This window comes from Passer domesticus, chromosome 5 (assembly GCF_036417665.1).
Source record: "Passer domesticus isolate bPasDom1 chromosome 5, bPasDom1.hap1, whole genome shotgun sequence".
Taxonomy (NCBI): Eukaryota; Metazoa; Chordata; class Aves; order Passeriformes; family Passeridae; genus Passer; species Passer domesticus.
Window position 1 is genome coordinate 80,164,174 of NC_087478.1, and position 17,406 is coordinate 80,181,579.

General features: G+C 36.8%; 1 long non-coding RNA gene across 1 annotated transcript in view; it reads left to right on the forward strand.

Annotated features, from left to right (window-relative positions):
• LOC135301131 (uncharacterized) overlaps positions 1–15,831 on the forward strand; it is a 67,327-nt gene extending 51,496 nt beyond the window's left edge. The window contains exon 2 of the long non-coding RNA XR_010362870.1: positions 15,268–15,831. This is a non-coding gene — a long non-coding RNA (uncharacterized LOC135301131). The remainder of the gene's footprint in view (positions 1–15,267) is intronic.
• The last annotated feature ends 1,575 nt before the right edge of the window (positions 15,832–17,406 follow it).

The following is a 17,406-nucleotide window of genomic DNA, read 5'->3' on the forward strand; positions in this document are numbered from 1 at the left end:
ATTGCTATTTAGATGGAAGGGTATAACATGAGTTTAGTTATTAGGCATATTCCAAGGCCTTTGGAGTAGAAAGCAAAAGCTGTAATAAGAAAGTTGTCAGAGATTAAGGTGCTGCTAATAAAACATTCCCTCTATTAAGAAAAATAAGATTTAAGAGCTGTAAATAGTGCTCAGAAAAAAATTGCCTGGTCCTACAGAGAAGCTTGACAGACTTCAGCTTTTCCCTGGAATTAAGAAAAGTCAGGTTCAGACAGTTAGGCTGTGCAATGCCTCTGAAAGAAGTACTGCATTCCAATACTCCCAATCTTCAAAATTTTGAAGATTTGACTTTGTCAAGAAGAGAGGAATTCTGTACACTCTGTGAAACAATGCAGCTACCAAATTTCTCACCTAAAACAAGTGGGTTTAAATATTTTAAACAAAATGTGTGCTTGCACCAGAAATGTGGTAGTGTTTGTTTTTATCATTGTCACAGAAGCTTTCCTAAATTAAATACAGTGAGGATGTGGCCAAGTAAGGAAGATTTGCTTTGGGTATTTTTCATTAACATCATCATGATTACACTTTTGTGGCCAGATTTTTTCCTGCCTTTTGAGAATCGGTTTATGTGTCTTTTGAAGTCACAAAAGCACTGTGTCAAGGCTATTTTACACAATATGTGTTTCCCATAAAAACCAGTATGTCCAGCTGTAAAATTGTAGTCAATGAGAATATATTTCTGCAAGGATACATAAAAATATGGTATATACAATATTTTTATTACCAACCTGTGTGATGTTTATTTTTATTGCTTGTTTTGAGGGCTGTTTTGTTTTGTTTTGCTGTTGTGATTTGGTTTTTGGGTTTTTTTAGAAGTTTTTTTAGTGTTTTTGTTTAGTTTGGGGGGTTTTTTTTGGTTTTTTTTATTATCATAGAATGGTTTGAGTTGAAAGGGACCTTAAAGACCATCCAGTTCCAACCCCCCATGCAAGGGCAGGGACACTTCCACCATCCCAGGCTCCTCAGAGCTCCATCCAACCTGGCCTTGAAAATTTCCAGGGATGGAGTACTCACAGCTTCTCTGACAACTTGTGCCAGGGCCTCACCACCCTCCCAGCAAAGACATTTTCCCTAATAGATAATCTAAACGACACAGAAAGAATTCCAATTAATCTTGCAATTTGTTGGTAATGCTCAGAATTTCAATACTATATTTAAAATGTAAAGAATGAAGAATTCAACTTAAAACTTAGGAAGGAGTTATTTCCTTTAGTTTATCTACAAACAGATAATTTATATATGCAATTACTTGGTGTGCACACTCATGAACTTTCTATTTCTTCCTGTTTCAGTCTGTACATCAATATATCCATCAATCACTTGTTCTACCATGTCTTAATTTGGAAAGTGACCTCATGACTCAGAATTGGACTGTTTGCTTCTGCTCTGCTTTGTGTCTTTTACTGATAAAGAGGGAATCGAGGCCATCAGGGTTCAGGAATTCATCAAAGATTTGTGTATAATTTTGTTGACTTTGTAGTATTTTTGCGTAGGTATGTTGAGAAAAATGCATTTATTTGAGTATTCATGATTACTTTAGATCAGCGCATCAACTGTGTGGAAGAAAATTACAATCTGTATTAATGAGAGAACAATATTTTGAAAAATTATAATTAGTCACTCTGTACACAGGGTTAGAATTGAAAAAACCTGATGTCTTCTCAGCTACTGCAGAGTGTCAGAAAAGTCCCCTCATTTCCCTCAGAAGTTACCCAGAACTTTTTCTTTCCACAATTTAACCTTTAAATTGTCTGTTGAGCTCCTCTCTTTAAGCCTTTTTTCAGATATTGGCCCAAGTTTCACTTTAGAGTATGTTTTACATGGCTGATAACAGGAAGGAAAATAAAATATGACATTTCAGCCATTAAAAGGGAATTAGCCTACAAATTTAGGTGTGAATTACAGGGGATGTTGGATGTGAGGCTTCATATTTGTGGAAATGAGCATAAACTAAGAACAGTGTTTAAGAGCAGTATGGGTCAAGCAGTTGCACCACTAATAGCTATTTCATCTAAATAACAGGGAACTTTTGAATTAAAAAAAAAATAATAAATTTTAATAAGCATTTAAAAGTTATTATTTTAATATACTAAAATTATTGGTTTTAATTATTTCAAAATTATTATTTAAGTTTATTTAAAATTTTATAAATTTTTCTGAGTAGTTTTGCATCACCAGAGACAAAAAATAGGAGTTTATCATGAAACTACTGTGGGTGGGCAGCAAGCTTTCACCTTAGAAGAGCCTGTCAGAATGGAGGCAGAAAACAGTTATGCAAAATTCTGGAAGCTGAGAAAATTTTGAGGCAGTTTGCTGGAGGTTTTGCTTACTAAAATGAGAAGAGCCTGGGTAGACATCTTTTTAGCCCAAAAAATAGCCTGAGAATTCCTTTTAGGACAGAATTTAGGAGAAGTGGCATCACATCAACTAAAAATAGCTGTAACAAGGACCTTGCTCACTGAAGACCATGACCATGCATATTATCTTATCAGTGTCCTGCTTAATTTAAACTTAATACATATTGGGTGGCAGGAGAACCTAATGTGGAGTAGGAGTGAGATTACAGACAATTAAGGAGAAATGGTTGATGGAAATTTCCATCTGAATTTAAATGAATGGTTTTTGTCCATATTGTGAAAAGAGAACATTTTTTTCAGGAAGAGTTAATGAAAAAATTGTAAAAGTTAAATATATTTTTATTACGTTTCTGCCCTTTGTTGTTTGGGGTCTTTTTTTCTTAAGGCACAGTAATTTAAGTATATGTGGTGAGTTTTTAGGCTTTATTAATTTTGTATTTTGATTTCTCCCTCTGCAATACTTTTAGTTTTGCATAGAAAATCTGCACAAAGAAAATCAAACTGTAATCCAAAGATAAGGGTTCTACATAGCCAGCCACAAAGATATTTAGTTGTTTTGTTTCTTTCTGAAAGCCCACGCTCCTTGACTCCTGTGATTACTGGCAAATGCAGATAAACTCTCCATTAAGCCTTTCTTATAAAAAAAAAAAAAAAACTGGATACCAGTCAGACTAAAGTATTTAACTAACTCCTGAATATGGAATTCTTGGCAAATGATGTAGGTCAGCTTCTGAAAATAAGGTGCTGCTGTTTGGCACTGGGAACAAAAAGAAGAGATGAAATCTCCTACAGTGACATTTTGTTTGTTTACCTCTGGAAATTCAGGAGCTGGGCTGAATTTATGGGTGGCTCTTGCCTCTACCACGACCTTGAAACATCCAGATATGTGCAAGACTGAGTGAACCTTCCAGTGATTTACCCTTGAAAAGGGTAAATCCCTGATGTTGCAGCCCTGGAGAGGAGAGCACAGTTGAACTGAAGACACCTCCATGGTGTAAATGAGCCAAGTTGCCCTAAAATCAGTGATTTCCCCCTGCAAATCTAAAGCCACGTGGAAGAATTTAGTGCCTAGGATTTAATTCCTTGCATGAAGAGTCAAGTTGATATTTTAGCTTTTGTCTATAACCCAATATTTTTGTCACTTTTAATGTTTTGCCATAATTAATGCTTTAGTTAAGGAAAATATGTGACATTTTTGAATGCTGGGATTTTAAGCAGAGAAGTAAAACTGTTGAGTAGGTATTTACTAGGCAATTGTATGACTTTAATTCACAGAGGGACAGATTTTTACTGCAAACCCCAGAAAAAACCAGCAACTTTAAGTAGAAATCAGGTTTGGGCTATGACAGGCTAAGGTTTTTCAATTAAAGGCTTTGTAGATGTCAATTACTATTAGTAATTTTACTGTTTGAAGTGTTATTCTATACAACACGGAGAAAAAGTTTGAAAAATGGCAGCTGCTGTTATAAATCTTGGATATTCCTGAAAGAGATGCTACCATAAAAAAATAGGAAGCACCTTACAAAGTCATTTCATCAAGAATAAGAGATCAAAGTCAGTTCTTCGTGACATTCAATCACTGTTTCTGTTTCATATGTCAGAACAAGAAGCAGAGATGACTGATAATTTCTATAATCATTCTTAATAATTCCAAAAGGCAGAAGGACAGATAATAATATATGTATTCTTGTGCTAAGCTGCTCTTCCTCTCTTGCTTTTTAGATTTGGCCATTGTGCTCTGTCTATTGCAGATAATCTGTCAGGTCAACAATATCAATAGTTTTTATTACAGAAAGCAGATGTTATCAGCATCCTATCTGTCCATTTAATTAGAAATGTGGTACTGCTGTTAAGCTTCAGAACAATTTGAGGAAGGAAAAAGAAAAAAAAAACCAAAACCCAACATATTTCAGAGTTCGTAAAGAGGCCCAGCATTTCCAAAAGGAGAAAGGTGGTGATCTCTTTAGGGAGAAATGTTACATTCTAGCATGAGGTGACTGCAAATTGGTGTAGCTCCATTTATTTGCTGGGGAAGCAAGGTGGGAGTCTGTCTCTTCTCCCAGATAACAGCTGACAGGATAAGAGAAAATGGCCTGAAGTTGGGCCAAGGAGGTTGAGTTTCACATTAGGAAAATTTCTTCATGAAAAGCAGTGGAACAGGCTCCCCAGGAAAGAGTTTGGGGCAGCAGCCCTGAAGGGATTTAGAAGACACAGAAATGTGGCACTTGGGGACATGGCTTATGCAGTGCTAGGATTCAAGGCTGGGACTCAATGCTAGCTCAAATATTAAAAAATTGCATAAAATTCACTTGAAAGCAAGGGGAATGAAGCTGGAGGTCAAACTTGAACTGGATGGGAGGCAAAAAAAAAAAACCCCAAACCTTACAATAAACACTACAATAAACAACTTAAATAATTTCTGGCTCTCAGCAAGCCAACAGGTACAGTTATCCCTCTGGGCCCTAGTTTGTCTCTTAGAGGCAAGAATTTCCTTTTGTTTATGACTCCAGGGGAGGATTAAGCCCATTTTAGAGAAGGATGGGTTAGGTACTGCTTCACAAATAATCTTCCTGGAAACCTGAAGTGGGGTTTAAGTGGAACTCAAGCATGCTACCAGATGATGGCACTCTACATTAAAAAAAAGACCTCTTTGCTATTCCTTACTTACACAGGTGTTTGCATCCTGAAAGTCCCACCACCAAGTACTCCAAAAGGGTCAGAAGAAATTCTGCATTGTGTAGCAAAGCCAGGAGGGAGTAGTTTTGTCAGTTCTGGTTTTTTCTTATTTTTCTTTTTTTTTAAGAAGAATAATAACACTTTAGAAGCAAGAAGAAAAAACACCTTATGTGGGGAAAAATGCTGGTTGTTTAAAAGGAAAACACAAAACCCAAGAAAGTCACAAATATTTCTTCAAAAATTTCTCTTCATAGTTTCCCTTAAAAAAAAAAAAAAAGGAAGCTGCCACAATATTTGACTAAACAAGGGAGTTCTGGTGCCATAGATTTTTTTTTTCTGTTATGGTATATATTTGTTCTCATCTTTTCCCAACATTTAATAGGTTTTAATAGTTAAAATAATGTGCACCTTTTCCATGACTTCCACATGTGCACCTCTCTCAAACTGCATGCTACCGTTCTCTTTAAGAGTCTGTCTGAAGACTGAAAAAGCAAAGGAAATTCAGTTCAGTGAAATTCTCTCTCAATCCATAACTCCTCTTGTTACTCTGAGGTGCAGGCAGAGTTCTCAGAGCACTGTGTGACCCTACCTGCCACATGTATTGTAAGAGATCATTTTTTTACAGCTGATGAAGAAAAGAAATGAAAAGCAAAGCAGACTGTCACATTCTGTGTTTACTCTAGAAAAAAAAATATATTATGGTAACCAAATTTTTATTGCTTGGCATTTCCATGGTCAGATAACATCACTCTGGTTTTTGTTCATAGTTTTGTAGCTCTGATTTCAGCTGCCCAGTGGAAACAGAAAGCCACAGAGCATCATTCAGAGAATAATTTCAGTGACTCAGAATTAACATCCTTTTTAAGTGATTGTAGTCATTTTAAATGCAGCTTGATCAAAATACTGCTGTTAATTTACAGTCTCCAAACTGAGCCCAAACTCGTTTGGCATGTCTTTGAAGGAGGCAAACTGGGGGAAAACAGCCAGTGTTTTCAGTGCTGACAGCAGAAATGGGACTAATTAGTGAAATAATCACTGTAGTTCTACTGTGATACTAAAATCTCCTTCAAAATTAATATCACAGAATAAGAGCAGAAAAACTCAGAAAAATCTACACACCTTGGCAAAATATTTTTGGATATCTGAGTTTCTGTATGTATTAATATAATATAATATATTGAACTCTGTATTAGCAAAGTACATCTAGGTCTGAAATCTGAACATTGTAGATGTGTTCTTTCACTCTGCTGCCTGGGTTTGCATTAAAACTCATGTCTAGAATAAATAAGAACTGAAGAAAGGTGGAGAAATACCAGAGGATATACACACTTGACATATGGATAGATTAAGGTGTGGATACTGCATGAGTCCCTTGGAAACAGGGGGTATAAGGGGTCCAGAGCAGAACCTAAGTCTACTTTGGGTTTGTAAAGTTTTTTAATCATTACTTGAAGCCATCAGCTTTCATTGAACTCAACACAGTTGAGTTCTCAATTTGTCTTACTTTTTAATCTCATTTTGTCTTCCTGTTCTAGTGAGTTGTGGTAATCTGAGTCTTCTCACACAATAGTGATAGAAATTATAAAGAAGTGGTAATTTTATGATTGAGAAATCCAAGCAATGTTACTCCCACCAGTGCTTCCACCTGTGGCAGCAGGAATATCCCAGCCAGGATTGGGGTAGGACCACCCATGCCATTTTATGCCTTGGTATTGTATGCCTTTTAATTGTTCTCATCCACTCTCTGAGGAAACATAAAAGTTTCTTGAGGAATTAACAGAGTTGGACCAAGATGACTTTGCTCTGAAACATTTAAAAGAAATACTTGTGTCCTGAGTACTACAGTGTATATCTGAATTTAGAGAAGGCAGTGCACAGTCCCATCCAAAAAGGTGCAGGAAGACACAGAGCTCTTAGTTCTCCTTTATGTTACCGTTCAGGGCCCTTGTTGCTGTAGCCACAAGATATTTGTCATAAATTAGAATAGCAATTACATTCATGTGCTCTTCATACCTGAGAAAATAGATTGGTTTCAATATATTCACTGTTCTATATATGCTGTACTAGAACATAACAATTCCCTGCTGTACCTCCACAGTGCTTGCTCACCAGACATTGAGCTGTAGAGGTTACTGAAAACATTGTTGGAACATAAATCAGACATGAGCAGAGAGATTTTTTTATGGCCTGGGGACAAAAAGTTTAGAGGAAAAATAATATTTTCCTAGGTGTGGCCCTTTGATGTTCTCTGCATTGAAGGATGAGAGTTGGACTTTGTTCTTGGGTTTAATTTCTCACTCCATAAGTTTTTCAGATGAATATGTGTAATTTCCCCCTCCAGATAAGATAAATAAAATAAGGATTAAAAAAAAGAAGATTTGGATTAAAGATGTAAAAGAACTTGGATGGTTTTGGTCTAAACCAATTAGCTAGTTACAAAGTAGTTGGGGATTTCTGTGTATACTCTCTGTGTAGTGAATTATTTGATAGAAACATGACTGAAAAGCATCAAAGTTTTGGCAATTCCTTATCTGTTGCATATCAGTGGACATTATACCTTAATGTGGCATCAGATAAAAGTTGCAATACCCTCTTAGGTGAGTGGAGAACGGAAATGAATGCATGTATTCCCTTAGATCACATTGCTGTGTATATCCATTAAATCTTTCTAGACAGTTTTCAAAAGGCATGATGATTCCATGGTTACATCCCCAGTTGTTCACTGATGGTTACGGTCAGAGCAATTAATTTTAATAGTTTTGTACTGTTGCATAGGAAAGTTTCGCTTTTCCTAAATCAAGTTTCAGCTAAGCCTCATGAATAAAGAGCATGAAATATGAAATGCCAAGTCTCATGGCAGGGAAGTAAAGCTCCCTTTGAAATTTTTAAAAAAATCCAGGTGGCAAAGGATGTTTGAGTATATTTACAACACACAATGTGTATGTATATATGTATAATTTATATAGCTAATTTATATAATTGATAAATAAGTAATTATATTTATTTTATAATTAATATATAAATGTAACTTATTACTATATTAATAATTTATACTTTATATATTTATATAGTGTATTATATTATAAATTTATATTTATTTTTATGTATAGATATAGATACCAGTATAAAAATTAGAAATTTCAAGATAGCTCAAAATGATCTACCTGTGTGAGGAAATGCATTACTGTACAAAGATCAGGTCCTGAAAGGACTGTAAAGAGTGAATTTATAAGGGGAGGAACTAAGAGAGTTCTGCTTTCCATGACCCTTATCACCATCTGATGGTATGCTCTTTGTGAGATACTGTGATGATGATGATGATTTTATTTCTATTTTTCCCCAAATCAAAAATTCTGGATAAGTCAACGATCAATCCCACCCTCTTCCCTCTTGAAGTTTTATTCAAGAAAGCTTCATCATTCTTTTCTGTCTTTTCTGTCTTTTCTGTCTTTTCTGTCTTTTCTGTCTTTTCTGTCTTTTCTGTCTTTTCTGTCTTTTCTTTTTCTTTCTTTTCTCTCTCTTCTCTCTTCTCTTCTCTTCTCTTCTCTTCTCTTCTCTTCTCTTCTCTTCTCTTCTCTTCTCTTCTCTTCTCTTCTCTTCTCTTCTCTTCTCTTCTCTTCTCTTCTCTTCTCTTCTCTTCTCTTCTCTTCTCTTCTCTTCTCTTCTCTTCTCTTCTCCCTTCTCCTTTCCCCTAATTGTCCTCCACATCCACATAAATAGTTCAGGTTTACATTAAAGGTAAACATGTGTGTGGTACTTCCTTGAGTATTTTCTCCAAGGATCTGATTTTCCATCACTTTGTACTTACTGTATAATTCATTTTTCTGCTTCTCTGAATGGAGCAGAGCTATAAAAAGAGCATGGGTTTTGTGTTCATTTTTGGAGTGTTTGAGATTTCTGATAATATAAAAAGCACTGTGACAGTCTAACAGATATTAATGAACTTGGACAAATCACAGGAAAACACAAAAGTTTTGCTTTAGCACTTGACTACCTTGGGGGCAGGATAGTGGAATCCTGGCTACTAGTTCCTGGGAAAGTCAGAGAAAACTGAGCAAAGTTTAGGCTGGAGTTGACAAAGTAAATCTATGAAGTTTGATTTAAAATCTTGCTATGACTAACTCTCCTGAGAGCTGAAAAGATTTTTGTAGATAACGAGAGAAAGCAACTCCAATACATTTCCTTTTTGAACTATGTTGAAAAATAGAGGCAACTTCAAACACGAGAATTTTTTTTTATCCTTCTTATTTTTACTCGATCAGTATAATTCCCTTACAATTTGTTTCTTCTTGCATTCTTTCATTCACAATTGTAACATTTAAATAAAATGAGCGAGTGCAGAAGGACAGGTCAGAGCCCATCTTGGTTTCAGCATTTAAAAAGTTCTGCATTGTCCAACTATTGTCATACGACAGACAAAGCATATCACACACCTGACATATTTGGGAGTGTGGGGAAGTGTGAATTCATGGGCTGTAAGTTTGTGTTGGCATGGAAGGCTTGCATATGGCTTCTTCTTCTGCCTATTCCATCCATTGTATAAAACAGCATACAATAGTTTAAAACCCCTTTTCCATTGTGCTCTGTTCTAGATATTCTGTGCAAGTTCATGAAGGAGAGTTGAGTGAGATCACTTGCACTCACTTATACTGGAAAACAACAGTCCACCCAAAATACAAATATTTACAAGATACCTTATATGTCACAAATTAATTAATTTAGGAGCTATACCTGAAACAAAACCCCTGCATGGCTCAGAAAAATGTTGTGCTGTTGCAAGAATTTTTCTGAGTTCTTGGCAGCCATGCGAATCAAACATCAAAATCTGAGTGCAGGCAGTATGATTTCAGAAACAAACACATTCAAAGTGTGGTAAAACTTTGTTGAATTCAGTGATTTTCAGGCAGAAATGAGTGGTCAATGAGTGTCCAAAGGACAGCCATCACCATTATCAATCTCAGCACATCTCCATGGAAAATATCAGGCAAATCTCAGCTGGCAGGGTGCTCTCTCTGGGTCAGAAGGTACATTTCAGGGGAGTAAAATCCTGTTCTTTGGGTCCCATCCCTCTTCCACTCAGTGCACTCTAAAGCCTGAAAGTCAGGAGCTATTCTTCCCCTGCCCCAAGCTTTTTAAATGTGGGGTTTTTCACATTTCTGTGTTTTCAAGGCTGTTTTACCCCACTTTGATTTGCCCAGCTAAAGTTATTCTGCTTTTGCAAGTGGATTTATAAAGTTTTCCAAATGTAGCAGGTCTGCAGCATGAAAGATGTTTCATTAAGGGCACAATAAAGATGAACAAAGAAATATTGTTGGTGTGGCTGTACAAGTTAATGATTTTAGAAGCTTTACTGACTGGGAGTTAAGTGCTTGGAGTTGAGTGCTGAGGTTTCTTCTCTGTGCATGTCATTCCCCAGGAAGAGAGACTTGCAGCATTTATTTTCAGCTTCTGTGTGGTGGTTAACTGGAGTGCAGAGTTCTGCAGGTCCTCCTGTGATAGCAGGAGCTAATGAAGCTGCTCTATTTTAAAGAGCTTCTTAATCTATGTTAATACAGTGAAGATTATTATAGAAGCAATAATAATCATAGAGAAATTGATAATGACTAGAAATCAATGTCTGGCTTGTTAATTATAAAGCTTTTACTATAAAAAGAAATCATTTAGCAACTCCAATTAACCAGTTAGGAAGAATTTTTATTAGAAGCTCCATTTAATGGGTCTTGTGGTTTTAATGCACTGGCTGAATCATTGCTATTTTTATTCTAAACCCCTTCTCTGTTTTGATGGTCAGGATTGGAGAAGCAGGTGAGGATTAAAACATCCATATTTTTATCAAAACAGAACAAAACATCTTTGCTTTCATGTGGCACATGGGCTGTATTCTTTCTGTTTGGCAAGGATCCACAGAGCTCTCGTTTCCTTCCTGGGCAGGGAGGAACTCATGCCCCTGAAGCTGAGAGTGGAGGCTGGAGAAGAAAGGCTTTGGGGAGACCTTTGAGCCCATCCCAGTACCTAAAGGATGCTACAGACAGCTGAAGGGGGCTTTTTATGGCAAGGGAGAATGGGTTCAAAACAGAAAGAAGGTTTAGGTTAGATAATAGGAAGAAATTCTTTACTGTATGAGTGGCTGGACACTGCAACAGGTTGTCCAGAGAATTTGTGGATGCCTCAGCCCTGGAAGTATCCAAAACCAGGTTGGATTTGAGAAATATAGTCTAGTGGAAGTTTGTTTTTACCCATGGCAGGGGGGTTGGAATTGTATTATATTTAACCTTTCAACACAAACCTTCTGGTGAAAACTCAATAGAATGGGTTCATGGAGCAGGCAAGGTCTCAAGCCTCCCTGAAAAAAATTCAAGTGAAGGAAATGCAGGTTTTTGCAGGACTAGTTTATGTAAAGAAAGAATTTCTGAGATAATATTTTCCTCCTTTTTTGGTAAAACAAGGATAGGTTGTTATAATCTCTCAGTTCCAAATAAGTCTGAGTGTCCAAAAGTTGATCTTATTTTTTCACCCATATTATTTGCTCTAAAAAAAATATATTATCTGTGTTTAAATTTTTCTTTAAAGTTTTCTTAAGTTTTCTGCATATAATTCTGCTATAAGCACAAAACTCAGATCATATTTAGTTGATTTCTTTAATTATACACATTGTTTTAATTGTATCTAAGTTCCTTTTCCAAACTTCTTTGAGTTTGCTTATATATATATATATTTTTTTTTTTTTTTTTATCCTGGAAATCCTCTGTTTTGACATGGCCTTTACACAAAAGGATGATGAAACACAGAACTTTTGGTTTTGTTTTAGTTGTCTAGGTCTATTAAAATATCCAAGCAACAAAACTGGACTGGTAGTAAACGTGTGTTGAAAATGTCTAAATGGGTGGGAAGAAACTCTCCTACTCGGCATTGCTTGCATCACTTTGAATTATTACTTTTAATTGCTACTTCCCTATCTAAATGTGAGGTTTAGAAATAGCCTGGATGTGCTTATATGAGGTACTGGGTTTCTATTTTGTCCCTCCTGGGGATGGAAGTTCCATGTAAGAATGCAAAAGACACATTGCAGCCGCTAAAAATCAAGACAGCGTGCAACACTGAGCAAAGCTCTATTCATAAAAGCCCCTGCATTTTATCTGAAATATCCAAGTGCTTCTTGAGTAATTAACTTTTAATTTTGCTTTCTGGACTACCTGGTCAGTTTTATTTACCCAGTGGCCTCATGTAAGGTATTGGTATAAGTGTCAAAACTTAGTTTACGTATAGAGAAATAGTTGACAGAATAGAGGAGATTCCTGCAGAAAATCAAATTATAATAAATGTGCAGGAGTCTGATTAAGAACGTAATGCTAAAGGGGTTTTTACTTTTCTGCTGGGGCTATAAGAAATGCTAAGAAGCTACATGAAACATTTCTGAGTTTTGTTTTTTGTCTGTAACACAAAAATCACATCAGGTGTGACAAAAGGTTCGGAAAATCTGATGTCCAGTGGGGTTTTTTTATTACTGACACTTATCTAAGGAAAAAAAAAATCTCTATAAGTGTAACAAATATTGGTTTGGACTCTTAGCCTTTGATGCCTTGTTATTTAGTTTTTTAATAAATAAGGATTGGCTATAAAGGTATTTTCTTTGGATTACATACCATATAATCCATAGCATTATGGATGGTACACACACACACATATATGTACACTATACCATCAATACTTATTCATATAAGCCTATTTCAATTATTTTCTTCAAGCTACAGCATATTTCTAAGTATAAATATTTTTTTCTACCTTAAACAGATATTTAGAATAAGTAGTTGCATTAAACATAGAAAACATTAACAAGATATGCATTTATACATTTGTTCAGGAAAAAAGATATTTTACTTTCAGAAAATGGGGATCTGACATACTTCTATTCTCTGAAAAAAAAATACAAAGTATTGAGCCAACAGATTGAGCTAGGCTGCTTCTAGTAACCCCAAGATGAATTTTAATTCTTTGTCAGATTTCTGCTTCAGCTATTTATAATCAACCCTTCTCAAATTTATTTCAAATCCTTTTAAATTTGAGAAGGGAAACAGCACACAACCAAATCTTGTGATCATGAGTGATGATAATGATAGAATTCCTAACTTAGTCTTTTGAGTAACAGAAAAGCTTTAAGTTTGTATCTTTTTTTCTCAGACTCTGCTTCAAAGAAAGCATTCAGAAAGTCTTGTGTTTCTGATTAATCTGGAGCTGTAATTGTTTATATAAACTGTATGATGGTGTGTTTAATGTGGTGCTCAATAGCAAAGCATTTTGCAGGACCCAGTCTAGGAAAATAGATAGGAAATTATTAAAATTCTTTTAAATCACACATCTTTAAGAAAATCCAGAAGCTTCTCTGTGTTGGTCCTGAAATTTTATTAAATAATTTGTAGCAGTCTTCAGGGAGGATTCTTTTACAAATATGGATTCAAAAGAAAAATAAGTGAACATTCATTTGGGTTGGAAGGGAATAACGTAATATCAGGTTAGTGAGACTAGACAATCTCTGTCCCAAACTTGTCCAGGAAATGGTGCATGACCAAGCAGGTCCAGTGGAAAAGAGTTTTAATAAACCATTTGAGCCAGCAGTGGTGCCATCTGACTGGAAAACAGCAAATGTAATATTCATACTGGGGAGGATTATGAAGGGCTAATGCCAGCAGTATTAGCTTTGAAGATTTTCCCTATCTCTGGCCAAAGCCTAAATCTGGTTTGGACCAGAACAGGAGAAGATCTGCCAGCAAAGACCCTAATGGGACTAAAGGGACCATCCTTTAAAAGAGTCTGAGACCTGGGTCCTCTTTGGATGTAGGAATCTGCAGAAGTTAGGGCCATCAGTCATCAAGATATGGCTTTTTAAACTAAGCATTTTGGAAAACTCTATTTCTTTTTTCTTCCTCTAAATAATTTTTCCCACTATCACTTTTTTGTTTTTTGGGAAAAAAAAGATCCTAAATATCCACCCTTTACATTTTGGAAGACTACTTTGCTACTGTATATGTGACTACACTGAGGAATTTTCTAATATCTTTAACTGATATAACCCTCTCTGTGGATATCCTATTCTGCTGTAGCAGGCTCCACCTGGAATCTTACCTGCCAATAAAACTCCTAGACATGAACAGAGTCTGTAATGTGCCCCAGTTACCCATCTATGAAATGAAAATTATGGCACCTCCATCCCTCACAGAGATGTCATTAGGATTAAATGCATTATGGACTGAGAGGCACTCAGGTATTGTAATGTAGTCCTGGAAGTATGATAAGGGACAGAGAAGGGAAAATGTTCCCTTTTGCAGAGGAAAATGTTCCTCTGTAAATCATGGCATGTCAAACTCACAGGATGCAGCCAGCTCAACTCACATTGGGTCTTGTTGCTAATGGCACAGTTTTTATGAGAAATTTTTCAGCGTAGAATCCTTTTCAGAGTTTGGAGAGTGGGGCAGAAAGAAAGTTGGGATTGGCTTCCACTTGTACCTGAAGCTTTGATTTTAATTCTTAAAGAGCGTGAGGGAGAAAGTAGAATTCCTGACTGACATATGGGCTGGATGACCTATAAGGGAGTATGGAAAGCTTTAGATGGATATTTTTAGTACAAGAATATTCTTTAATAGAGGGATATTCTAAGGACAAATGTAAGTCTTAGTGACTGGAAGGTTTCCCAGCCCTCTGGAAAATGCAGGGAAAAGTTTCACACAGGAACTCCAGTAATACAAGATGCATAAATTCAGAAGAGATACACAGAGACCACAGAGATAACAATGTGTATCCCTGGGGCTTCGGCTGAGCAAGCCACTAACAAACAGATCCAAAAGATAGGGAATGCCACCGTTCTGATAGTGACAACATTGAAATGAGAGGGAAATATTTCCTCTCCTTTTGATGAGGTGAGGCAACCACTCAGGAGCTCAGGAGGTGAGGCTCCAGACAAAGAAAGGAGAGAAGGTTGGAAGGCAGAGGAAATTTGACTTCAGAATAGACAGAGTGGATGTACAGAGTACATATTAGTACATGTTAGATGTATATTAACATATATTAGATGTATATTAGTATATATTAGATGATTAACCTCTCTACAGTGCTCTCTAAAAGACAAAGAGTGTTTGTTGCTGCATGCAAATCCTCCTCTATGACATCCAACCCATTTGCCCCTAATTTTCCTCCCTTTCAGAGACCTGACTTGGTAACTCAGATGAGGATGTTGGCTGATGGAATTCCTCTTTGGGAAGCTCTTCTACTGTGCCTTGGAGCTGCAGAATAAAGCACTGTGTGTCAGATGAATAACTGGGATTATTAGAAGCAGATGAGAAAGCAGGAGCACATAAACTTTAATGTAGCCTATTCTTCTGCACTGGTGTCACTCCATGAGACTTCTTCTAGATTTGGGACTTTTTTAAGGCTTTCAAATGGCTGAGGATTTGCTGGTTGGATTTTATTTGAAATATTTTAAAATGAATGGGCAACAACTATTACAAAAAGGAAATATCTCTGAGACACTGATAAAACAGCAGAATGTAAATGAGCTGTCCTTTGCACCATTCAGTGGTTTTAGTAGAGCAAAAATACAAAAGATATAAACTCACATTGCAGAGGATGCCTAACCCTTTATGATCTTCTCTGTCATCTGTTCTTATTTGCTTCTTATTTTCTTAGATTCTTCAGCTGCCTATTCATATTTAGATAGCTCCATATCTGGATCTGATCTGTGTAAATAAAAATCTCCATCTCTGCTTTCTCTTTATTGTTTGTATCAAAATGGAAAGTCTGCTTAAGTACACTGCAGTTCTGGCTCTCACCCCCTGCTGGGGCAGCTGAACGCTGGGGCTCAGCTCTCCTGCCTGTCTCCAGCTCTGAGGATAATCCTTTTAAGTCGGGTTTGAAGAGGCAGACTTACTTCTAAAGTGTTTGTAAGGGAGGGAGGGGGAAGGAATTTCAAGTCACAACCAAAGGCACCTGCTTTTTGTGAACAGCAGAGGGGTTTGGTGCTGCCCTCCATCCTCCTACAGCAGCACTGTAAAACCTGGAAACTCTCATTCTGTTTTATCACAGAACTATGGAATAATTCTGGGTTGGAAGGGGCATTAAAATTAGTTAAATCCAGTTCCAACCCCCTGCCATGGGCATCCCTCACTAGACCAGGTTGCTCAAAGCAGATTTTGGCTGTAAAGTTTTTCCCAGATGGGAAGTTTTAGCAGAAAGATTTAGTCTGAATAATTGCAGGGGGAAATAGCTCCCATACTGGCACTTGGGAAGACTTTGGGAATGTGCAGTGAGAGCCCACCAAGACCCTTTGCAGCACAGGTGGCCAGAGCATGTGCCCTCTCTTGCTGCTCCTAAGCTTGTGTGGAATTGGGAACTGACCCTTCAAGCAGTTTTTTTCTGCTTGTCAGGAGTTGCTTAATGTCATTATATTGTGAAAAGATTTTGGTAGCTACATCAACACCCCTGAGTTAAAATTCTTGTGTTTTTTTCTATGCATATGACAAATGCAAGGTAGGAGAGCAAGTAAGAGGCTGTTCAAAAAGAGGTTCACTTCTGTGTGGGGTGCTTTTTTGGGTGCCTGGGCACTACTGTGTGCTGAAGACAGAAATACAATAAAACACAAGATGTTTTAGCCTCAGCAGGTTGGATGCCATAGTCTTAAGCTTCCTTTATAAGCTCTGTTCATGAGCAAACTGAAAAATTAATTTTCTTCCTGAGAAAACATGGTGTCTGCAACTCTGAATGAGAAAGGCAGATTAACAAAGGAGATGTCTACAGCTCACTCCCACCTGAAGCATGGCTGAGGTTCATCACCATTTTTACAGAAATGGGGTAACTGAGAGGTGTTTTAAAAGATTTTATTCCATTATCAGTCTCGTAGAAGGGTGAGACACAAGAGATGTAAAACTCAACACCATTCTATCAGAAGCCACCTTATTTCCTGCTTACAATAGCTTATAAAAGTTTTTCATCCTATTAGCTTTGCCACACAATGCTGCTAATACTTCTAACCCAAATAATTTATTTTTTTATCCCAAGTGGTCCTGCTTGGGTCCTGCTGCAATGCATCTTTCACAGTTCAAAATCTCCAAAATATCTGGTCTTTTTGTAAGGCCATCTTTTGGAACTTGTTTCTAGTTCAATCTCTCTTTCAGCAATTTCATCTGTATTCCATGGCCTTCCTAAGTCAGCACACCTTATCTCAGACTTTGCACACACATGTGCAAGACTGTGTGCTCTTAAAGAATTCTAAGAATTCTTTACAAATCCATTTCTCACACATTCAACAGCACCACAAAACACTTCCCCTGGGCAGAGTTGAACACCA